The 25,687-nt window shown below is 41.6% G+C and overlaps 1 long non-coding RNA gene and 1 pseudogene across 1 annotated transcript; one reads left to right on the top strand and one right to left on the bottom strand.

Annotated features, from left to right (window-relative positions):
- Window positions 1-19,103: 19,103 nt before the first annotated feature.
- Window positions 19,104-24,552, top strand: LOC138870102 (uncharacterized). Its single transcript, XR_011400338.1, has 3 exons — window positions 19,104-19,193; window positions 19,473-19,569; window positions 24,185-24,552. It is a non-coding gene; the product is annotated as an uncharacterized lncRNA (long non-coding RNA).
- On the bottom strand, window positions 20,515-23,216 carry LOC104217770 (tropinone reductase homolog At5g06060-like; annotated as a pseudogene).
- Window positions 24,553-25,687: the final 1,135 nt, after the last annotated feature.

Genomic DNA, 25,687 nt, shown 5'->3' with positions numbered 1-25,687 from the left:
ACATGATCTGTGCTTAATGTGCTAATTGGTTGCCTTTTACCACTTTGATATTACGTGAACTGTATATAAACTGTGCCGAACCTTTCTGAGTCTTCTAAATCATGAAGAAGGGTGTACTTCGTACGACTTCTTTTCTGTATAATGTCAAATCCCAATTTAGAACGAGGTTCGGACAAGTTGTTAAGCCGGTGAAGCTTCTGTATTCCCGGTACGCTGCCCCCCCCCCCGGCTCGAGCTGTCCGCTCGGGTAAGCCAGGTCTAGAACAAACACCCAGGTTCTGAACCTAGAATAACTCAACTTCATGTCGGATCCCTAGTAGGAACGCTTATCTGCATCATGTGCATTTTTGACTTAGGGGACTCAACACAGGGGTTGGGTCCGTCTAGGAATAGCAACCTGAAACAGAAAAGACCATCCTGATGCATCTGCTCACTGCTTGTGCATTTATTTGCTTGGGACTTGCATGATGACCGGTTTTGAATGTTGGGAAAATTTAAAATAAAAAATTAAAAAAAATGACAATGTTCAAATAGTGTCGAAAAAGAAAAGAAGAGAAAATTTGTATATTTTATTAGTTTGTTTTACTAAAAACAAAGAAAGAGAGAAAAGGAGAAAATGGCAAGCGGAGAGTTAGATGATTAACCACAATGTCCAAGTACTGTCAGAGCACTACCGAAAGTTTGAAAATATTCTACTTTTAAAATCGTTTGTTGGCAAAAAAAAGAGCAGGAATGCGTAGGAATGAGTCTTTTATTTTAATTTACTTTATTTTCCAAAGGTTAGTTAGTTTATTACCCGAACTACGCGGGTTTGATTCTCACCGGATGCGAGATACGTAGGCAACCCTCATCGGGTCCAATCCCCCGTTTTTGCTAAAATAATCGAAAACAAATAAAAAAAACATGTCGAAATTTTGATTCTGTCATAAAGAAGTCGGGTGCCGTTGTTTTATCAAGACATAGCCGAATGTTCCCGAAGGGGACGCCGGAAGGCTGACTTTGCATAAACAGCCACCTTTGGGTCATTTTTTTTTCGGTCCAATTGACCCACACAACCTCCAAAATCTTCATCCCTGAAGTGCTGAAAGGCCCTATTCGAGAAACCAAGTCCTTCGTCTTCAAAAAACAAGTATAGATAGTTCTGTTTTGAGTTTAGTAAGAGTTTTCTTTAATTACCTTAATAAATGTGCAGGATGAGCATGAATCAAAATGAACCGTTCTCGGCCCTCAGCGAGGTCCCTCTACAACTCCACATGTGGTGGAATGACTTGGAAGCCAATAGCAAAGAGATAGTGGGAAGAGTATTGGGAGGTTTTGTCGATTTGCTGAGTGTAAGGCCAAGGACAGATATTCTTGAAGCTCTAATACCATTTTGGGACCCAACCCGCAATGTATTCCGTTTCGTTGACTTTGAACTTTCACCAACACTGGAGGAAGTCGCCGGATATGCGGGATTGAGTGGGAGGTTAAGAGGGCAATACCTACTTTCGCCAAGGCCGGTATCTCCGCACGCATTTCTGGATTTGCTAAGCATCAATCGGAAGGTACAACATGCCGATTTATCGAGAGGATGTTGTGCTCTCCAATTCTTGTATCAACGGTACGGAACTCCGCAAGGTTTCGAGGAACCAAACCTTGGACTAACTCATGGCGGGAAAAGAAACAAATGGGAAGCAAGACGTACTTTGGCTTTCATCACAGCGTTCTTGGGAGTCGTGGTCTGTCCACGGAAGGATAAAAAGATAGAGATAGGCCTTGTAGGGATGGCCGATGTTGCAATCAAAAGAACCGACAGCACTGTGGTTCCTTTGATTTTGTCCGAAATCTACCGAGCTTTAACTATATGCCGAGAAGGAGGCAAGTTCTTCCAGGGTTGCAATCTGTTACTTCAGCTATGGATGCAAGAACACCTCCATCACCGAGTAGGATACATGAACCACGGGTTGACCGAGAGGAATTGTATCAGCGGCTTCGAGAAGCGCATGACAGGCGTCAGATTTCCTGAAGGTGTCGAAGCATGGTTTACACGATTAAGGTCAATGACAGCTGACCAAATTGAATGGGCATTCGGTTGGTTGATTGATACTGAGGTGATATACATGGCAGTTGAAGAATGTCATGTTCTCTTAATGGGACTTCGCAGCATCCAGCCATATGCTCCTCATCGGGTATTGCGCCAGCTGGGCAGGTTTCAAGTAATACCTACTGATGAAGATCTGAGCAAGCACGCCATTGAGCTGAGACCGGGAGTCATATTTCCCGAAGGAAAGATTAGAAAGTTGTGGCACGAATGTAGATTCTTGGAACCCAAGACCATGGTGCGAGAACTAGCTAAAGGTGAGGTAGACCCAAAGTACGATGCTTGGTTCGAAAGAAGGTTCCAGATTCGGCAGAGACCTGCTAAAAGAGCCCACGTCCAACAATTCACGGATGATTCACAGGAGCAATGGGGATGGTTAAAAAGGGAGGAAGGTTACCGTGCTGAAATCGGGAAGCTAAAGCAACAAGTTGAAAGGCTTATATTTGAGAACAACGTGCAAGTCACCTCGGAGCAGGGCAAAAAGAACAAGCTAGCCCAAGAGAACCAGACACTAAAGGCCCGCCTACGCCAAGCCAGCAAAAGTAACATTGACCGACAGAAACGTCGCTCCGACGAAAGATTGATAGCAAGTTTGAGAAATCAGGTCATCCAAAGCCAAGAAGAATTAGAACAATCAGAAGCTTGCATAGCAAGGATGAAGGTCAGATGGGCAAAAGGTACAATGGCCCGGAGGCAGCGTCTGCAACAGGTCATAAGGGATTATGAAATGAGCATCGGGATATTAAGGAAAACGAACTCCACTCTTCATGATCGGATCATCAAACAAGCACGAGATGCCCAGGCCGACAGAAGACATTGTTACGATGCAATGGCCTACATGGAAAGACAAATGGAGATGTTCCAGGATCAACTTTCCGACAATGCGCAAGCACTAGGATTAAAGAACCGACAAATAAGGCAATTGTTCATTGAAAGGGACAACATTCGAGGAAGAATCGACGAGATTGGGCACTACATCTACATGAGATGCCTCGCATGTGAGCAAATGCCTCGGAAAACCCTTCTTGTTTCCATCATGGGCTGCGTCCACCGGATCATGAATAAGTTGAAAAGCTTACAGAGAGACCTTACACCAAGGGCCGCGGAAAGGCCGAATGATGCCTCGCGGGCCCCTAAGTTAGAAAATTAATCTTTAGTCGAATCCTGTGTATTTGGCTTTGTTGCTTTCCCATATGTTGTTTTCTTTTCTTTTAATCAAATAGGGTTAAGAACTTTGGAGTCTGTACTATTGCTGTTCTTGGTTTAAGTCTGTAATAGCAAATTTTGGTGATGAATTAATTGATTCCAAAAGAATTTTCGTGTGTCTTTACATTATGGCAGAACTACGCCGGTCTGATTCACGTGGGGGCGTGATACGTAGGTAATCCACATAAGATTCGACCGCCTTTAATAAAGAAAGAAAAAAGAAAAAAAGAAGAGAGAGAAAAGAAAATACAAAAAAAAATACAGGGTTTCCCCAAGTGCTTTAAAAGGACAAATGAGCAAGCCGGGATGACGCGTGTTGTTTGAAGTAAAGCATGTAGAAACGGTTAACTGCCTAGGAGCATTGCATCCTCTATGTGTTGTTATCAAATCTGTTAAACTCTAACGCTAGCAAAGTTTGTTGTTGTATGAATCCAGACAGTTAGTTGTTAAAGAATTTTGGCAACACACCCTTACCAAACCAGATCCAAAGGACCGGTAGCAACAAGCATGACTACTTCAGAGAATAGTACCGAGGAAGAAAGGCCGATGAGCTAGTTGTTAAAGGAAGCGATGGAAAAGATAGAAAGGATGAGACTAGAGATGAATGCAATGCAGTTAGCTCTAGCCAAAGCACAAAAGAGCCCTGAGCCACTAGGGCACATGCCAGAATACCCTCACTCCGGCCCTTCAACAAGCCTCCCGAATCACCGTTATCATCAGGAGAGAAGCCCCCATGATTCCCAAGCTCCACCACCCCATCAACCTCTCCCAACACCAAATGTGCCCACTTTTGTGGGACCCACATCAGCCACCCTGCAAAGAACGACTAGCAAGCCATTGTTTGAGGCTCACGATACGCAATACTATCCCCCTGAGCCCACATTCCATGCCCCCGAGCCACATGCCTACAATCCGCACTTGGAGGTACCGGCAGAGATTGAAAAGCCGGTTAAAGCCCCAGAACAAGATGAGGTATTGAGAAAGTTCAAAAGCCTGGAGCAGTCCTTCAGGAACCTGCACGGATTGGGCAACCAGGTCAGCGTGGCCTACAAGGATCTATGCCCTTTCCCGGACGTCCAACTCCCGGATGGGTTCAAGATGCCTAAGTTTGATTTATATGAAGGTCACGGTGATCCCATGGCACATTTGCGGGGATTCTGTAGCAAAATGAGAGGGGCAGGCGGCAAAGATGAGCTGTTGATAGCTTATTTTGGCCAAAGTCTGAGCGGATTGGCACTAGAATGGTATACCAGGCAGGATTCCAGCAGATGGTACACCTGGGATGATCTGGCACAGGCTTTCGCAGGTCATTTTCAATACAATCTCGAGATAGTCCCTGACCGTCTCACATTGCTGAGGACCAGGAAGAAGCCCGGGGAAAGTTTTCGCGAGTTTGGGTTCCGCTGGAGAGAGCAAGCAGCCAGAGTTGATCCTCCCATGAGAGAGGGAGAAATGGTGGACTACTTCTTGTAAACACTGGATCCAACCTACTTTGGTTACTTGGTGACGACGGTTGGAAAATCCTTCAACGAGGTAGTGGAGATAGGGGTCATGATAGAAGAGGGTCTGAGGTTTGACAAAATCCTGAATTACTCGGCACTCAAGGCCATGACCCAGGCTATTCATAGCGGCACGGGAGGTGCGCTGGGAAGAAGGAAGAAAGAAGAAATTGCCATGATTGAGGCAAGCAGTTGGTCTAGGTCTGGCAAACCCCACTACAACCAACCCAGACCTCACAGGCCAAACTACCCATACAACCCACCACAGTACTGCTATCCGCCTCGAGAACCACATTTCTCCGTACACCAAGCCAAGACATACACTCAGCCTCCGGCTCGCCCGCAATGGCGCACACCGGCTCCCCAGAACACATATGCACTACCACAAAACACCTATCCTCCACCAAGGGCATATAGAAACCCTCCAGGGGCAGGTTTTCGGGGAAATCAAGCTGCCAGGAATGACAGGCTACAGAAACATAGAACTTTCACTGAGTTGGGAGAAACCTACACCGCGTTGTTCCACAAATTGAGGCAATTGGGTTTGGTTAGTCCTGTCGAGACTCGAGAGCCAAATCCCCCACCCCAAAATTTGGAACGATCAATAAGCTGTGAGTACTGCTCAGGGATGCTGGGGCATGATACCGAAAAGTGTTGGAAGTTGAGGCATGCCATACAGGATCTTATTGATACCAATAAGATCGAGGTCCAAACACCGGAGGCACCTAACATCAACCAGAACCCATTGCCAGCACACCACGAGACTCACATGATTTGAGGTGGTGTAAGAGGGAGGAAAGCTGAGAAAGCCCTCACAAACAGTGATGATGATCCAGGCCGCACCGAAATGAGGATCGACCAGTGGAGGAACGGGGGTACAGTCGCAGGGAGAAGGCGTCAAGATAGTAGTGATATTGGGAAAGAGCCCGTCCGCCATAACAAGCAAACCCGAGCCAAACAAGTTGGTAATATCAGGGACTCCACCCACACCTGCAGTAGCGTTGAAAGGGGTATACAGGGAACTGGTCACCATAAAGCATGTAGTCCAGCTGCCTATGATTGATAGCAAGGTCGTGCCTTGGAAATACGAGAAGGCAGTGGTGATGTACAAAGGAAAACAAGTGGAGGAAGTTAGTTGTGAAGCGCAAGGGCTGACTCGATCAGGACGGTGTTTTGCTCCGGTGGAGCTGAGAAGACCCAACCCAGCTGCAACCAAGAAACCTGTGTCCGAAGAAGAGGCTGAGGAATTCTTGAGGAAGATGAAAGTGCAAGACTACTCTGTGGTCGAACAGCTGAGGAAAACACCAGCCCAGATCTCGCTGCTATCGTTACTAATCCATTCTGAGGAACATCGTCGGGCCCTGATGAAGATATTGAACGAAGCTCATGTGCCCAACGAGATTTCTGTAAACCACCTGGAAACCATTGCCAACAAGATTTTCGAGGTGAACAGGGTAACATTCTCAGATGATGATCTGCCGGTGGAAGGTACGGAGCATAATAAAGCTCTATTACCTAACTGTCAAATGTGAAAACTCGGTAGTTACTCGGGTATTGGTGGATAACGGTTCAAGTGCCAACATTTGTCCATTATCCACTCTGAACCAGTTAAAGATCGACCACGGAAGAATCCACAAGAATAGCATTTGCGTCCGAGAGTTTGAAGGAAATGGAATAGCCACTGTGGGGGATATTGTACTTGAATTGACCATCAGTCCAGTCCTGTTTACCATGGAGTTCCAGGTGTTAGATGCCACAGTATCTTATAACCTTCTGTTAGGACGACCGTGGATTCACGCTGCCAAAGCATTGCCTTCCACCCTACATCAGATGGTCAAGTTCGAGTGGGATAGGCAGGAGGTCGTACTGCACGGCGAGGACACGGCGTGCACCATGGGTGGCGCCATTGTGCCCTTCATAGAGACCGATGATGACAAAGGTCCTTGGGTCTACCAGATTTTCGATACGATGGCGGCAAACAAGATTTTTGAGGGTGAGATCCTCCCGTACCCTAGGGTAGCCTCCGCAACAGTCATGATGGTCTCGGAAATGCTGGGCAACGGGTTTGTGCCGGGAAAAGGCTTGGGTGTTGAGCTTCAGGGGATTGTCCAACCTGTCTCCCTGCCTAAAAATTTGGAAACTTTTGGGTTGGGGTTCAAACCTACTGCAGCAGATGTGAAGCGAGCGCGAAAAATGAAGAAGAAAGTTTGGTTTCTGCCCAAGCCGGTGCCACGACTCTCAAGATCTTTTGTCAAAGCAAGTGCCAAGGGGCCACCGGTCCCAAAGATTCTCAGACCATTGATCGGGATGGACGGGGACCTAAATCAGAGTTTCGAGAGGCTATTTGCTGATGTCAATATGGTAGAAGTTGGAGAGAGTTCCAGCAGAGCGGAGATATAGTTTGTGGGGCCTGAGGCCAAAACCAACAATTGGGCAGTTACTCATCTTCCTATCCGGGGGGAGTCTTGGTAGTAGGCTTTGATTTATGCTTTTCTTGTTCGGATTATTCCAAGGTGTAATCCCAATTTTTTATTTTGTTTTGTAAAAGTGTGAACCCTGCTATCCGCAAGTTTAATAAAGTTCTCTTCTTTTGTCTCGTTTTAATTTTGTTTTTGTTCTTTTTTTTTTCTTTCTGAATAGTTCTTTTTTTACTGGTTCTAATGACATGGCATACACAGCGGATCTTCGACCTAGTCCAATAAATCAATCTGAGCCCAACTTAATGCTACAAGAGGTCGTTTGTGATAAGGAGTGTGAATATGACGAAGATGAAGCCTTCGAAGAGATAAACCGAGAATTGTGCCAATTTGAAGAGAAACCCAAGCCTAACCTAAATGACACTGAGGCTGTGAATCTAGGAGACGCTGATAATGTCCGAGAAACCAAAATCAGCATCCACATTGAGCCGAATGTCAGGGAAGAATTGATCAAAACCCTCGTGGAATTCAAAGATGTCTTTGCATGATCATATGATGATATGCCGGGATTAAGCACCAATTTAGTGGTTCACAAATTGCCCACTAACCCGGCATACCCTCCGGTCAAGCAAAAGCTAAGGAAATTTAAAACAGAAATGAGTGTAAAGATCAAAGAAGAGGTGATTAAGCAGTTGCAAGCGAAGGTCATTCGGGTCACTCGATATCCCGAGTGGTTGGCCAATGTGGTACCAGTTCCGAAGAAGGATGGGAAAATCAGGGTATGCATCGACTACCGCAACCTCAACAAAGCAAGTCCCAAGGACAATTTTCCATTGCCCAACATCCATATCCTGATCGATAATTGCGTTGGGCGCGAGATCGGATCCTTTGTGGATTGCTATGCGGGATATCATCAGATCCTAATGGACGAGGAAGATGCGAAAAAGAAAACTTTTATTACGCCATGGGGAACTTACTGCTATCGGGTAATGTTGTTCGGATTGAAGAATGTCGGGGCAACGTACATGCGAGCAATGACTACAGTGTTTCACGACATGATACACAAAGAAATTGAGGTGTACGTAGATGATGTGATCATAAAGTCTTGGCGTCAGGAAAACCATGTAGCAGACCTGAGGAGATTTTTCCAAAGACTCCGAAGGTATGATATCAAGCTCAACCCGGCCAGATGCGCGTTCGGGGTTTCATCAGGAAAGCTGTTAGGATCCATCGTCAGTCGACGGGGTATTGAGTTAGACCCATCCAAGATCAAATCCATCCGAGATTTGCCGCCGCCGAGGAACATAACAGAGGTAATGAGTCTATTGGGGAGACTCAATTACATCAGCAGGTTCATCGCTCAACTCACGGCGACTTGTGAACCCATATTTCGGTTGCTGAAAAAAGATGTTGCGGTAAGCTGGACGGCAGAGTGTCAAGAGGCTTTCGACCAAATCAAAGGGTATCTGTCTAATCCACCCGTGTTGGTTCCACCTAAGCCAGGGAAGCCCTTAATTCTTTATCTGACGGTCCTGGAAAATTCATTTGGCTGTGTACTGGGGCAACATGATGTCACAGGAAGGAAAGAGCAGGCCATTTATTATCTTAGCAAGAAGTTCACAGTATATGAGGTCAAGTACACTCAACTCGAGAAAACGTGATGCGCCCTAACCTGGGTGGCTCAGAAGTTGAAGCACTACCTGTCCTCGTATACTACTTATCTCATATCCCATTTGGACCCATTGAAGTACATCTTTCAGAAACCTATGCCCACAGGGAGGTTGGCAAAATGGCAAATTCTGCTCACAGAGTTCGATATCGTCTATGTGACGAGGACAGCCATGAAAGCCGAAGCGCTGGCCGACCATTTGGTAGAGAATCCCGTTGATGAAAAATACGAGCCTTTAAGAACGTATTTTCCCGACGAAGAGGTGATGCATACGAGTGAGCTGGAATTACCTGAGGAACCGGGTTAGAAGCTTTTTTTCGATGGAGCCGCGAACGCGAAAGGGGTTGGAATAGGAGCGGTACTCATCTCTGAAACAGGACGTCACTATCCTGTTACGGCTCAACTACGCTTCTATTGCACCAATAATATGGCCGAGTATGAAGCTTGCATTTTGGGTCTGCGATTAGCTGCGGACATGGATGTCCAAGAAGTTTTGGTCTTGGGAGACTCGGACCTATTGGTACATCAGATTCAGGGTGAATGGGAAACACGGGATTTGAAACTCATACCATATCGACAATGTTTGCACGATCTGAGCAAGCGATTTCGATCAGTGGAATTCAAGCATATCCCGAGAGTTCATAACGAGGTTGCGGATGCATTGGCCACCTTAGCATCAATGCTACACCACCCTGACAAAATGTATGTAGACCCTTTGCACATCCAGGTTCGTGATCAGCACGCTTATTGCAACGCGGTGGAAGAGGAAGTAGATGGCGAGCCCTGGTTTCATGATATCAAGGAATACCTCAGAATGAGGATATATCCAGAACAGGCCACTGGAGACCAAAAAAGAGCCCTTCGGCGTTTGGCGAATGGTTTCTTCCTCAGTGGAGGAGTGTTGTACAGGAGAACCCCGGACTTGGGATTGTTAAGATGCATAGACGCCGGTCAAGCCTTGACGGTTATGGCAGAAGTGCATGCTGGAGTTTGTGGGCCACATATGAGCGGATATGTGTTGGCAAGAAAGATCCTTCGAGCAGGGTATTATTGGCTCACCATGGAGCATGACTGTATCACTTTCGTGAGGAAATGCCATCAGTGTCAGATACATGGAGATCTGATACATTCTCCGCCAACAGAGTTACATACGATGTCAGCACCCTGGCCGTTTGTTGCATGGGGCATGGATGTCATTGGGCCTATCGAGCCGGCAGCATCCAACGACCATAGGTTCATTCTGGTGACCATTGACTACTTCACCAAATGGGTCGAGGCTAAAACCTTCAAGTCGGTAACTAAAAAGTCAGTGGTAGATTTTGTTCACTCCCATATCATATGCAGATTTGGGATCCCAAAAGTAATCATTACGGACAACGGTGCAAATCTTAACAGCAGCTTGATGAGAGAGGTATGCCAACAATTCAAGATTACACACCGCAATTCCACCCCATATCGTCCCAAAGCGAATGGAGCGGTCGAAGCAGCCAATAAGAACATCAAGAAGATACTGCGGAAGATGGTGGAAGGATCCAGACAATGGCACGAGAGATTACCCTTTGCTTTGTTGGGCTATCTCACTACCGTTCGGACTTCCATAGGTGCAACCCCTTATTTGTTGGTGTACGGAACTGAGGCCGTAATACCAGCAGAGGTCAAAATTCCGTCCCTCCGGATTGTCGCTGAAGCCGAGATTGATGATGATGAATGGGTCAAAGCTCGATTGGAACAGTTGAGCTTGATAGACGAGAAAAGACTGGCAGCAGTGTGCCATGGTCAGCTGTATCTAAGTGAGGTTAGAAAGGGGTTCAAGGACTATTGCGATCCTGATGGATCGTAACCTTCTTGTGAATACCGAGGAGATAGTCCCCTCCCTCTGTCCACTTCATTCTAAATTGAGGGTACGACCCCTGGTACCATGAGTAATAGCGACATGTTAAATAACATTGCTGGTCTCGCCCTTCGGGTGAGTACATTTGCTTTCCGTTATTTTCTTTACGTTTTGCTCTTTCGTAGGCTCTAACTCCCTTTGTTCATTTTATAGATGGTCATCTTGGAGATTGAAAGCGCTCGTAGGGAGCATATATGTAAAGATATTTATGTGAAGTTGAAGGATAAGTACTTCAAATGCCTCGAGAAGTACCAAGAGCTCTGGTGCCGCCTCCGCGAAAGTGGCAATGTGATCCAATTATGGAAGGACTTGAGTGAAAGAGACGAGGAGCTGGTGGGAGTAGTTGGGAAATGTAGAATCCTGGAGGGGACGTTGAGGAGTAAAGAAGAAGAGCTCAAGCTTAGCAAGGGGTAGAAGCCCAGTGCAGTGACCTCCAAGCTTAGGTAGTCTTGCTGCGAGGCCAGCTTGAGAATTGTCAATTCAAGAAGGAGGCTCTTAGTGGCGAGGTCACCGAGAAGATGGAGGAGCTAGAGACGACGGAGTCCATCGGGTTAGAGGCTTTGAGGAAGATGGAGTCCCTTGAGGTGGTGTTCGAACTCTCTTTTTCGAGCGAGAAAATGACTTGTCCATGGAAAGGATTAAAGAAGAGCGACTCGATGAAAGGATTGGGGGCTGGAGAAAGAGACCTGTGCTATTTATGATCGGGTTGTTGCTCTAGAGGCCGAGAACGCTAAAATACTTGAATGGACTTCTTCATCTGTGGCTTCTGGATTCCTCAACATTCCCTGTGATTTGTACAAATAATAGATTCACGCTGAAGCCCGACTAGACGTGCTTCACAAGTTGTATACAGCGGGCTCTATTTCTACTACGAACTTCAAGGGTGCTTGTGTCAAGGCTCGCGAGGATCAGGTTGCTTGCAGTTATGATCCGACTACTCCTCCTGGTGAAGAAGAGGGCAATAAGGATGTTGTGGATTTCCTCAAGGACGAGGCTTGGTATGATTCCATATACCTTTAGGGTGAGGATGGAGAGGGCGCTAAGGTCCGAGACGATGAGGGTACCGGTGGTCAAGGTGGTGATTTTATTGGAGACCGAGCGGGCGAGGGAACTGAAGCCCGTAGTGACGATGGCTAGTAGTTTTGTTTGATTTTTTGTGTATTTTTGTCGGCGACTTCAATAGCCTTTTGTAAAAAACTTTTTAAGTATGAATTATCAAAGTCATTCCTTGCATCCCATTCTAATCCTATGGTTTACTTTTATGTACTTGTGTATTTTTTACTTTTGTTGTTTGCTTATTTCCCTTTATTCCTCATTGTTGTTGTCTTTCAGCTGGTCGTGGCCTTGGATCCAAATATTTGTGGTTCATATCATCCCTTTGTTTATATAAGTCGAGTGTATTTCTTTGTTGAGTTTTGGCTAAGGGTCGATAGGTGTTGTTTGGACTTAGTCAATTTTGACCTTTTGTTAAGTTGTCGCACGAGGGCCGATAGGTATTTGTTCGAGTGAGGTCAAACATAACCTTTTGTTAAATCGGGGTCGAGGGCTGGTAGGTTTTTGTTCGAGCGAGGTTGAACACAACATTTTAGTTAAACCGCAGGCGAGGGTCGGTAGGTATTTGTTCGAGCGAGGTCGAATATAGCCTTTTCGTTAAATTGCGGTCGAGGGCCGGTAGGTGTTTGTTCGAGCAAGGTCGAACATAACCTTTTCGTTAAACTGCGATCGAGGGTTGGTAGGTGTCTGTTCGAGCGAGGTAGAACATAACCTTTTCGTTAGACTGTGGTCGAGACCGGTAGGTGTCTGTTCGAGCAAGGTCGAACATAACCTTTTCGTTAAATTGCGGTCGAGGGTATAGGTGTTTGTTCGAGTGAGGTCGAACATCTTTTTGTTAAACTGCGGCCAAGGTCCATTAGGTGTTTGTTCGAGTGAGGTTGAACATAGACTTTTCATTAAACTGCGGTCGAGGGCCGGTAATTTTTTGTTCGAGAAATGTCGAACATAACCTTTCGTTAAATCACGACCGAGGGCCAGTAGGTGTTTGTTCGAGCAAAGTCGAACATAACCTTGATACAAAAAATTTGTGATAAATGTAAGTTTCTTATTACTTTGACGTTGTTTCTTTGGTTACATTATTGGAGAGTTACTTATTTTGGGTGTTGGCTGGTGTTCCAGTCCTAGTCTACCTAGTCCCTTCATTGTTTGACTTAGAGAGTATTGAGAAGTCGAGCAATTAAAATAACAATTCCCTCCCTCGCATACTTCGAGTCATTGTGTTCCTTTCGCCGCCTCATTAAAATCCTCCTTGAGAAAACCCAAATGGGACAAAACTCAAGAAAGGGAAAATGAGTACGACTTGGGGGACACTTTCTCTTAGAAGTTGAAGTATTTGAGGTGGTGTTCTAATTGTTTGGTATTTGATTTCCTTCAAATTTTTTTAGTTGGAATGAACCCTTGTTTGCTTTGGCAGTGGTTTTGTATGGACCATCCCAGTATGTTCCCAGCTGGCCTTCCTGGGTTCTTTGCTCGCTTGAGTTTTAGATTTTAGCACGTAGTCCCCAACTTTAAGCAGCCAGAACTTTGCTTTTTTGTTGTAATAGTGTTCTGTTTGTTGTTTTTGAACGACCATTCTTGTGTACGCCATATCTTTTCGTTCGTCGATTTCGTCGAGTTCCTGTCTTCTGCTCTCATCGTTACTTGTACCGCTTTTGTAGGAGTACCTTAGATTGAGTTCTCCAACTTCGACCGGTATTATTGCCTCGGTCCCATATACCAAAGAGTAGGGAGCCTATCATGTGATCGTCTTTGGAGTTGTTCGGTAGGCCCATAATACTTCGGATATTATTTCTGGCCACAGTCCCTTGGCATCCTCGAGCTTTTTCTTCATGATGTTTAGTATGGACTTGTTAGAGGACTCTGCTTGTTTGTTACCCGCTGGGTGGTACAAGTTTGAAAGTATCCTCTTGATATGCCATTTCTCGAAGAATTTGACAGTTTTCTTTCCCGTGAACTAGGGTCCATTGTCACAGCTAATTTCCTAAGGTAGGCCGAATCGGCAGATGATGTTTCTCTATATAAAGATGATTACTTCTTGTTCCCATATTTAGGTGAATACTCCTACTTCCACCCATTTAGGTAAATAGTCAGTTAAAACTAAAAGGAATTGTACATTACCTCGCCCCGCTGGGCGGAGGCCTACGATTTTCATTCCCCATTTGATGAATGGCCATGGGGAGGTGACCGAGTGGAGGTGTTTGCCTGCTTGGTGAATCATTGGGGCATACTTTTGGCACTGTTCCCATTTCCTCATGAGGTATACGACGTCCTTTTTCATGGTAGGCCAATAATATCTCGCTCATATGAGGCATCTGACTAGTGCTCGATTACTGGAGTAAGCATCACAATGTCCTTTATGGACTTCTTCGAGGATGCGCTGGGTCTGGTTTTGGCCAAGAAACTTCACCATAGGGCCTCCATAAATTCCCTTGTACAAATCACTCTGAAGGATACTGTATTTGGCCGCTTGCATTCTTAGATTCTTGACATTTTTTGGGCCGCCAATCCTAAGTTAAGTTTATGGTTCTTACCTCTTGGTCTAGTGATGAGTTGAGGAGGTGGACTACGCATTTATCCCCAGTCGTGATGCTTTTGGTGGCTACAGAAAGGCTTTCCGATTTGGCGTTCTGCACATGAGGGATCTAGTCGAGCTGGCATTCATCAAACTTAGGTAGTAGCTTGCAGATCTCGATCTGATAGTTATTGTAACCTTTGTTCCTTGAATTAGAAAGTCCCTGTGACTTTGTTGACTATGAGCTGGGAATCACAACGGAGTTTCAACCGCTTCGCCCTATACTTAAGTGCTAGCCTCATTCCTGAAATTACGACTTCATACTCGGCCTCGTTATTAGTCATATCCGGGAACCTTATGGACTGGCAAATTACTTCGTCGATGGGGACCTCGAGTACGAGTCCTAGTCCATACCTTGATGCATTAGATGCACCATCAGTGTATAGGACCCTGAGGTCTCGTATTTGGAAGAAGTCTAGATGGCTTCCTTTTCGACTTTAGGAAATATAGGTGCAATAAAGTCAACGACGAAGTCGGCAAGCACTGATGACTTTATCGTTGTTCGTGGCTGGTATGTGATATCGTGCTCACTTAGCTCGATGTCCTACTTAGCCAGCCTCCCCAATAGCTCAGGTTTATGCAAAATGCTCCTCATGGGGAAAAGTTGTAATGACCGAGATGGGGTGGCACTAGAAATAAGGTTTGAGCTTTCGTGAAGCTACGACCAATGCCAGAGCAAATTTTTCGAGGTACGGGTACCTGATCTCATCGTCGATGAGTGTTCTGCTAATATAATAGATGGGATATACCTTTTTTCGCGGATCAGGACTGCACTTACCACTACTTCGGAGACATCTAGATAGACGATGAGCTGCTTCATAGCTTCGGGTTTTGAAAGCAGGGGTGGTGATGATAGATATGACTTCAGTTCTCGTAGAGCCTGGACGCACTCGGGAGTTCATTCAAGGCCACTGTCCTTTTTGAGTACGCCAAAAAATTTGTGACATCTATTAGACGATCGTGAGATGAATCTTGATAGAGCGGCGATTTAACTAGTCAACCTTTGGACTTGCTTCTTGGTAGTCAAGAGTTCTAGTATCCCCTCGATAGCTTTGATTTGGTTAGGTTGACCTTGATTCCCCGTTGTGACACAAAAAAACCCTAGAACTTTCTCGAGGCTACACCAAACGTGCACTTCTCCGCGTTCAATTTCATTCCGTACCATCTTAGTATGTCAAAGGCTTTATTTAAATGATCGATGTGATCCTTTGCCTTTATGGATTTGACCAACATGTCGTCTATATATACTTTCATGGTCCTGTCGAGTTGGTCTTTGAACATTTTCGTGACTAATCTTTGATATGTATCCCCCGTATTTTTTAGCCCAAATGGCATGACCCTACAACAATATGTTCCTTGGTGGGTGATGAACATGGTTTCCTCCTGGTCTTCTTCCGCCATAAGTATTTGGTTGTAGCTTGAGTATACGTCCAAGAAACTCAATAGCTCGTGCCCGCCTGTTGCGTCGATGAGGGGAATGGGAACTAATCCTTCGGATATGCTTTGTTCAAGTCTATGAAATCCACGTACATCCGCCATTTTTCATTTTTCTTTTTGACCATCACTACATTGGCAATCTACTTAGGGTACTTTGACTCCTTGATGGAGCCGTTCTCTAATAGTTTTTCTACCTCCTTGCGGACCGCATCGTTGATGACAGGGTTGAATTATGCCTGACCTGTCTTACTGGTGGGTGGGGGGGGGAAGGGGGTGGAACGAGCCGACATTTAGTTTGTGTGTGACAATTTCCTTTGGGATATCCGGCATATCTATATGGCTGAAGGCAAACAAATCTGCATTAGTTATTAAAAATTGATAGAATTTACTTGGTTCCCGAAGTTTGTTGTCGATGTAGGCCTTTTTGCTATGGTCGTTGAGGTCCAATTGAATGGGGTCGAGGTCTTCTATGGTCGAGTCCGTAGCTTCGACTGCTTCGGGATCCATAATGGCATCCCTAATCTCTCATTGCGTCGACCTTGGCCCTGTTGATTGATATGCGTCTTTTTCTTTGTCTTTTTTCTGTTGGGTTGTCGTGCTGTTTAAGGCAATGTGGTAGCATTCCCGGGAACTGCGTTGTTCTCCGCGTATGATGAACATACCCCATGGTGTTGGGAATTTAATTCTTCATATAGGCTGGAGGGAACGACTCTCATGGGGTGTATCCACGGTCGTCCTACTATGGCATTGTTCGCAGTGGCCTAGTTCATGATGTGAAATGTTGTCTCCAGAGTCACGCCATCGGCCAAGACGGGGAGTGTGATTTCCCCCGAAGTCTGCTCAACTGCATTATTAAAATCGATTAGCGTGATTCAGTGCGACACTATCTTGTCCTTGAGTCTCATTTTGGTAAGGACTCGGGGATGGATAATGCACGCTCCGCTTCCATCATCCACCATGATACGTTTGACATTGATATATAAAATGCGTAAAGTAATGACAAGGGCATCATTATGAAGGAATATCAAACCGTCGTCACCCGACTCGTTGAAGATGATACTTTATTCGAGTCCGTCGTACCTTTTGCGGGTGATAGACCGCTTGAGCTTGTGAGTGGTGGTGAACTTCACGCTGTTGATAGACCTATCATCGTTGCCGCCGATGATCATGTTGATAGTACGAGCTGGTAATGGTGGCTTTGGTGGGCCTTGATGTTCACGTCCTTTGGCGAAGTTGCTCCTCTCCATGTCGCTTAACAACTCTTTGAGGTGTCCTTGCCGCAATATGTTTACGACTTCTTGACTGAGGGTGATGCAATCTTCTGTATTGTGCTCGCGTTCCTGGTGGAACTCATAGAGGGCGTTAGACTTTCTGGTGTTCAGGTCGGACCTCATATTTGGCGGCCACTTTACCTTTGTTCCAAGCTTTTCCGGAGCATAGACCATCTCTGTAGGTGACATGCAAAAATTGTGAGCAGATAATAAGGGAGCATCCGTGGCGACCTAGGGATATTTTACCGATATCATTTTATTTTATATTCTAGAAATAGATTTTGACTCATACATGTACTAGCGAAGAATTTGTTGACTTCTTCATGGTCTATTTCACTATATATTGGGATGTCTAGCAAGCAAATTGCGACTGTTTTAATTTGGTCAATGTTAGAAATGTTCCTCGAGCGTAACAAAATATGGAAGAGGTTCAAAGAACGTTTCCCTTTCTAAAACCAACAAAACCTGCATAAAGAAAATGAATTTATTAGAAAAAAAATCTATTTTTCAATTTCATCCCTCTATTCCTAATTATTTTATAAGACCAAAAAATAAACATCACTTTCAACGCGCTATGAGTAAACAAAAGGCACAATGATTGTTTCTCTTCTAACTCGCACAAAGAAAGACACACATGCAATCATGTAGGACAAACTTTAGATGTTATGTTTGTTATCAACACCTAGTTTTTTTATTAAATAAAAGGGAGGAAAACGAAAAGGTCATTGGCATGACATATGTTTCATAATAAACTGTTTTGACAATAATGACATGCGAGCAAACAGTTGTCACTTTCACGAACACATTGCATGGATTCGATTTTGACATATTGTTTATACGACTTGATTACAACTTTACAAGTTCACGATATGCAAAATATAATTTATTCAAAGATGCTAAAAATCAAATATATTTTATATTATATAGTATGAAACAATTTTAAAATATTTTATATTTTTTTTACTATATTGTCTTCTATATTCTAGTTTTAAGTACCAAGAGATGAGATTATGCGTGCTAAGACTTTCGCTTTTGATTTATATTCGAAAATTTTAGAAATAATACGACATGTTTCAGTTATTCCAACATTGTTTTTAAAATTGATCGAAAGCATTATTCGAATTTAAACTTGTATGATATAAAATAGTCGTATGTGGTGATGTACAGAAATTGTGTTGTAGTAATGTATGTACTGCATTTAGAGTACATATTATTTTAAGATGTTTGATGAACAATTTATTTCTGTAAAAAATATTCTAACTGTTTCAATTTATGCCTCATTGTTTGATTGCACATGGAATTTCTAAAATAAAAAATAATTTTCTTTTAAACGTGTAGTATTAAATATGTCATAAAATTAATGTAACAAACATGTCACAAGGGCAAAAATAATTAGGTCAAAGTTAAATTGTTCCAAATATATCAAAGTTCCCGGCCCTCTTCATCAGTATCATAGCCAGATAATTAAAGCATTAGTGGGAAGATTTTTTATTAGATCTGCCATGGGTGGGGCGATGAAAAAAGTTTAGATCTAAGCTTGCTCATATTTACTTCACACAAACCCAGACTAAGAAGCTTAAAAAGGACATCCCAGGGTGTACTAAGCTCTCGCTATGTTTGGGGTCCAGGGAAGGACTGGATCAAAAAAGTATATTGTACGCAGCCTTAGCCTACATTTTTGTAAAAGATTTTTTTTTTTTAACGGCTCGAACCCGTCTCTTGATCATATGGCAACAACGTACTTTAACAGTTACGTCAAGGTTCCCATTCTGGCTAAGAAGCTTGAAAGCCATAAAATTCGATTAAAATAATAATAAAAAATGACTGGAAGAGCTTGAATGGATTCTTTTTGGAACGAAACTTACATAAAGTACAAAGTTTTAATTAATTCTCCCCATCTTTTCTAAGATTCGAACACGTGTCGACATAATAGTAAATGGTGCTTTCTGAAAAGTCAATAGAAGACTGGTGTTCGATTCGAATCTGGCAATCTTCGGGTGTAGCTATAAAAGAATCTGAATTTCTGTGACAATTGGTCAATTTTTACAGCTTCTATTTTGCTGCCGAAGCCAAAAGAGAAGAAATTTCCTCTTCGCAAGTAAGTGACGTACATTCTTTTTCTTTACTTCACGCTTACATTTAAAAAATAGCATTAAGGATAGTTGATTGACGTATTTATAAACTGTATCCTTGATTTGATATCTGACTGAATAGTGAATTATATTATTTGCTTTAAGAAATTTCTGCATCTTTGATTAGTATGGCATGTTTTGTTACTTGTTTTTGGTCCGGTCCTTCCTCGAATCCCGCGCATAGAGGGAGCTTAGTGCACCGGCTTGTTCTTTTCTTGATTATGATTTTCATGGTCATTTTTCAGGCTCGACTCTTGTGTTTAGTACTCTCTGCCTAAGAAAACTTGAATTAATTGGACTATCAGGAGTTTGCAAAGAAGTTCACTGTTAGTATTGGCTAAGGTACAGTTAATCTTGTTTAATGTGTGAGTTATTTATATGCAATCTTGGAAAATCTGTGTTACTTGCATCTTTAGTGCAGTAATCAAGGTTAAATACATGGATTAGTTATCTAATGTTAACTTAATTTTTATTTATGGGGGTTAGCATAATTTGACATGAAGTTATTATTTGTTCATAGTTACAAAGCAACAGAGAACGAAAATATAAAAAAAAATGCTGTTGAAATACACACAGAGCCTCTCACTTGCTGTTAGAAGTAATATCTGAAGGAAAATTCAGTAAAAGAAATCAAATGCTCTAAACTTACACTGTATATTCTCATCTTTGCTGTTATTACCTATTTTGGGCTCCATACTTTCCTGTTGCTGAGGCTATTCAATCATAGATTATCGTTCTTTCGTGGAAACACAGGTTCTATACTATTATTGGTCTATATTATTCATAAATTAATGATTCTAAAAGGGGCAGTAATTTGAGCCCTAACCTATTCAACCTGTCCAAGATTGGGCTGCTCATTGACACCGCCTATAGTTGAAGTTAGCCCATATTGACCCAACCCATCTTAGCTCATCTAATGTCGGGCTGATTTTTACCCAAACTGATCCATAAACAACTTTGCTAATATATCTTTAAAATAGTTTTTTTTTGGTCTAATCTGTTATATGTGGCCTTAACAAAAGAAAAAAGTCTTATTTGGTAACTAAACAATTCATAAGAAAACAATACACATTAATTAAAGCTTGGTAAGAGTTGGAGGGTTAGGTTATGATCCAAATTTTAGTGACCCAGTCCATCTCAAGCCAAATAATTTTTGGACGGGTCATTAACACACTCATTTATTGATTCAACCCATTTTGACCGGGCCCAAAATAAGCCAAACCGCCCGATTGACAGCCATAATTCTGAACCATGATATAGGGTTCGAGCGGATGTAATGTTACTGTATAATGAAAGAAAGAACTAAGCAAGATGGATTCTATGAAAATTGACGTTTAAAAGATATAATGCGTGTTCTGAAGTTATATCTTCAGTACAATAGCGTTTGTCTAACACTAGAAACACTTAAGCTGAGCAAATGCAGCATCACATCCAACATGTTGATATGATCAAAACTTTTTATTTGTGATGGTTTCAACTGAATCATCACACTTGAAAAAACACTGAACAAGAGAAAATACCATATCTCTGGCTAGCTATTTGAACCCATAGACAGTGAATCCTCCGTCAACGGCTATAACCTGGCCAGTGACGTAGGAAGCGCCAGAAAGACAAAGATAAGCCACCACGGATGAAGCTTCTTCAACTTCGCCTGGACGCCTAAGAGGCATTCTTGCTATTAACTCATCCAAAAATGGTTTATCTTTGAGCACCTGTGATGAATATAAAGCCATCAAATTCATCATTGATTTAATAGTATACTCTAGTGATAAGTTAGATAGTAGTAACAGTTTTTTAATGACAAAGTATTTGCAATCTTCTCGGAATTTTGACATGCACCAAACCCAACTTAGAAGAATTGTTAAATGATTATACGTTAAGTTTCAATTTCAGTAGCAACTCCCTGCTTGGATGTGGGTATGACTTTCTGTTAGCATCAAAGTATATTTTACTCCGGCAGACATTGATTTTAATGTATGTACATATATTTACTTAGTTCGGACTGAATGCAATGACTGTTGAAATATGATCAACATGGTATCAGAGCAGGCAGAGGCCTGGGTTCGAGTCAGAATTAAGTCCACGTGCTTGGCTCATCAAAAAAGAATCAAGCCCGCATGTGAGGGGTGTGTTGAAGACATAATTAAGTAAATAAAAGTATTTTCTCTCTAACAGCTTACGCTTTTGGATGAGATGGTCACATATTTCAACAAAGAGTTTCTTGAACCCCCATAACTCTCCTTAGATCTGATGTAAAAAGACTCATACAATCAGACATAGAAGCAACAGGAGGAGAATATTACATCTTTCACGAGTGGTGTCTTTGTGTACCATGGCGCAACGGCATTAACCCGAATACCATCTTCTCCCCATTCACAAGCCAAATTTCGTGTAAGCTGAATCATCCCAGCTGCCATCATCAGTCAAATAGTAGTAAGAATAAAGAGCTAATCATTTGGCACATTATTTCCCATTGTTCAATTATTCAAAGGAAGATGGTATGTGTACAGAGTAATAAAGTAATCAATCCGTTAGCAAAGATCATAATACTCGTTAGTGTGCGACCCCATAGGTTCAATACTAAACCGGTAATAAATTGACCACATCAATATACTAATCAAGGGTGGCGTCTAGCAGCACTCCTTAACGACCGGATAGCATGAAGTATACAATTTACTCTCAAGAACCAGTAGAAGAATAATGTAGTAATTCCTTCTGTCCTTATAGCTCTGGATCACCCTAGGATATGGTTCAACTATCAAATCCTAATAGGCGACCAACTATGTGTACATGTCAAATATAATCGACCATTGAATGACCTGAGAAACTCTTTTCTTCTTTCATTCAATTGCCCTGGCCAAGGTCTTAATTTGGTCATTTATAATTCATGACAACATAAAGCTTAAACTCATTACCAAGCACCATCACATGGGAATAATCTTCTGCTGTATATTCGATAGATGGCTTCCAAATATTTGTTCCAACATTATTTATCTACAGTAAAAAGATATGGTAACGACTTAGTCAAAACTAAAAAGTTCTATACTGTCTGAAAATTGAATGTTGCTTTTGTAACCAGCACATCTAAGGCAATGTAAGAATTCCAGTGTTAGATCTCTTCATTTCACTCTTCTCCAAGAAACTAAAGCAGCTTTTTCAATTTCCCCTTAATCCTCCAACATGCTCAAGAATCAGGAGTCGTTTGCCCGCCTAGAAGAGCAACTCGGATTGGTGTTTTTATTGATATTGAATCTTTCTATGAAGACAACAATTACTACGCTCAATCCAAGTAAGTTAGGCCGATCTGCTTAATGAATCATAGGCGGATTCAGGATTTGACCAGGTTCATATTCGAAATTCTACCACATTCCATTTGATGTACCAGGTTTGAAATCTACTGTTTTGTAACTTCTTTTGTGGAGTTTTTTTAAACATGAAGGTCTAAGACAAAGCTACGAGGTTCAAATGGACCCATAGCTTATTCACTAGATCCGTCCTTGACATGTTTCCTCAGTAACAGGTGCCGATCACTGCTTCGGCAACGGATTCATCTAAACCGGATATTCTCGACATGTGCATAAATTTATTAAACCACTACAAATATCAATAAATACTAGATCTGAGTTCGACCTTATCAAGTTAAAATACTGAATTTGTCTCTGCTCACGGACTATGTCAACATTAGCCAATAGATTGTAAAAATATATGCGTTTTTGTGTGTGTGTGGGGGGGGGGGGGGGGGTTGTGGGAGATCTAACCAAGTCCAGCTAGCTCCTGTCTTCGAACATGTATACACTTTAGCACCAAGTCCAGCTAGCTCCTCTACTACTGCATGTCTGTAAAAAAAATTACACAGAGTGACAATATAATGAATTTTTACGAAAGAAAATTAATATCTTCACCCAATTCCAGAAGTGCCGCGTGACAAGAGCGGCCAAACCATTAAGAGACCATCTGGAACTTTTGGCAAACGCTGCAACCTTCGCCATTGAGTTCTTTCTTAGCTTTAGTCCGGCTGTTCCATTTATTTGGTCTTATTTGATTGAATATGACGTTTAAAAAGTTATACATAATATGTGATGTGATTATAAATAATCTCATTGAGAGATAAATATAATATAAATGTATTATTATTATTTTTGGATAAATTGAAAGAAAAGTTCAATAATGTTGTGACTATATTTTTCATTAGAAATAGCCGTGTTACCTTCACAAGTTAGGAATAAGATTACATACCACTATATTTTTCAGATTTTATTTGTAAAATTATATTAAATTTATTGTTGTTATCATAAATTAAAAGAAAAAATGTGTCACGTAAATTAAGACCGATAAAATAGTTAAGAGAGTACTTATCTTGTTTGCCACTAAATTTTAGTATAGTAGTACGAGAATCTTTTGTATTTTCAGATCTTTGCAAACTCCAAGAGGCACATTTTGGAGTATTATGTTAGGTGGACCAAAACCACAGAAGGGACAATGTAATCCACCCTATCTTCCATATCTTAAAATTTAGGATTTTTATTGTACCATATATGAAACCTTATTACTCTCAATATTTAAGGGTTGTGTTTATTACATTTCAGCATATCAAATTACCATTTATATACCATAATTAATTTAGAGGTATAATTAATTGGCAGTTTCTTACTCCTTAATTAAAAGTGTCCATATATCCCACGTTTCTCTTTCCCCTTAATTACTAAGATCTGACCAACCCATTTTCCCCCTCCCATTCTCTTTCTCTTCTCGGTTTCTATTTCTCATTTCTTTCTTATTCTACTCTGTTTTGCTTTTTAATTCATTTTTATAAACATAAAAAAGTACTAAATAATTTGTTGGCGAGGTGATGAATCTCATTTTACCTAGTAATTCATGTAATAATTGCTAAAATTGTAGTAGCTAAATGACGTTATTTTGCCAGCATAAGTTGACGAAAGCTGTGTTGATTTGATAGCTGTACACAGTACACTTGTGGGTGGTTCTTTAATTACCGGAAAAAAATATCGAAGAGTACATGGTCAGCACCACCGTCGCTGCTCCTTTTTACCATCGCTATTGGAGATTTCAGAAGGTGTGTTGCTTGTGGTAGACTTGTAGGTAGTCGTCCGATTGCCAGAAAAGTTACCGGAGTCGGAAAAGTTCAATGTACCAATCCAATAAACGGTGATGATTTTTGTAGATGAAGAGCAAATTTTGTTGTCAATATTTTTTTTCACATAAGATTGTAGTTTAATTGTAGCATAAATGTAGTAATTTTGTAGAAATTGTAGATAAATTGTAGAAAAATTAGAAAAATTGTAGATAAATTGTAGACTGTTTTTTGCAGAAGATTTTGTAGAAGCTTTAGTCGTTTTGGATTTGTGAAAACATGAAACAATGCATCTACAATCAGAATACAAATAATCTACAATTTATCTACAAGATATCTACAAACTGGATACATTGAATTTTAATATCCCAATTCCCATTTCAATTGTAGCATAATTGGCATTTTCGACATAATTGTAGAAGATTTGTAGAAGTTTTAGTCTTCCCAATTTACAATTTATCTACAATTGATCTACAATTCTACAATTTATCTACAATTTTTGGAAATATGTCTTCTTCTTCTTCTTCTACTTCTTCTTCTTCTTCGAGTTTCAATCTGAAATTCAGTCAAAACCAAGTCTAATCTTCACCAAAACCCCTCAAAATTGAGATATAAACTCCTAAACATATTCCGAATTATTTACAACAACACTCAATCCAAACAAATAATGATTTTTGAAAACCCAAATTTGAATTCAAAGCTTTCAAGCTTTTTAATGGCTATCAATGGTGGAAAATATATGGAAGAACAGATTTTTTCAACTTTGAGTTGTTGAAACTCGAAAATTTGAATTGTTCGTTCTTTTTTTTTCGAGAATTTGAATTGTAGTTCTGGAGAAAAATACGCAAATGAGAAATCTCCTTTCCCTTTTTAAAAATTGAATTTAATGTAGAATCAATTAACACCAAGATTCTCTCCTTAATTTTAGCGCGTTTTTAGGGAATATTTTGCCATTTTAATGCCTAATAGTCGAATGGTATATAAATTGTAGTTAAAGTGTGGATTGGGCGGGTAATTAACAAACTATGCACATTTAGGGTAATAAGGTTTCATATATGGTATAGTTAGAAAAAAATCCCTAAAATTTAATTCTGACGTGATAAAAGCGGCTTAAGTTTTTTAAAATGATACTCCCGACTATCCAAAATAAGTGATTTTTCTGATTTCAAGAATGAATTAATTATTTTTTTTCCTATATTGCCCTTGGAGTAAATAGTGTTGGAGTATGTGTTTGGAATATTTATGTAAAGAAATAGTAAAGGTTAATATGGTCAATTTCATTGCTAATTAATGTTAAAAGGTGAGTTTCTTAATCTATGTGAAAACAGCTAGAAAATCACTTATTTTGGACCGGAGGGAGTACTCCCT

Source organism: Nicotiana sylvestris, chromosome 6, assembly GCF_000393655.2.
Source record: "Nicotiana sylvestris chromosome 6, ASM39365v2, whole genome shotgun sequence".
Lineage (NCBI taxonomy): Eukaryota > Viridiplantae > Streptophyta > Magnoliopsida > Solanales > Solanaceae > Nicotiana > Nicotiana sylvestris.
Note: the sequence above shows the minus strand (reverse complement) of the source record. Positions and strands in the feature narration are given on the sequence as shown.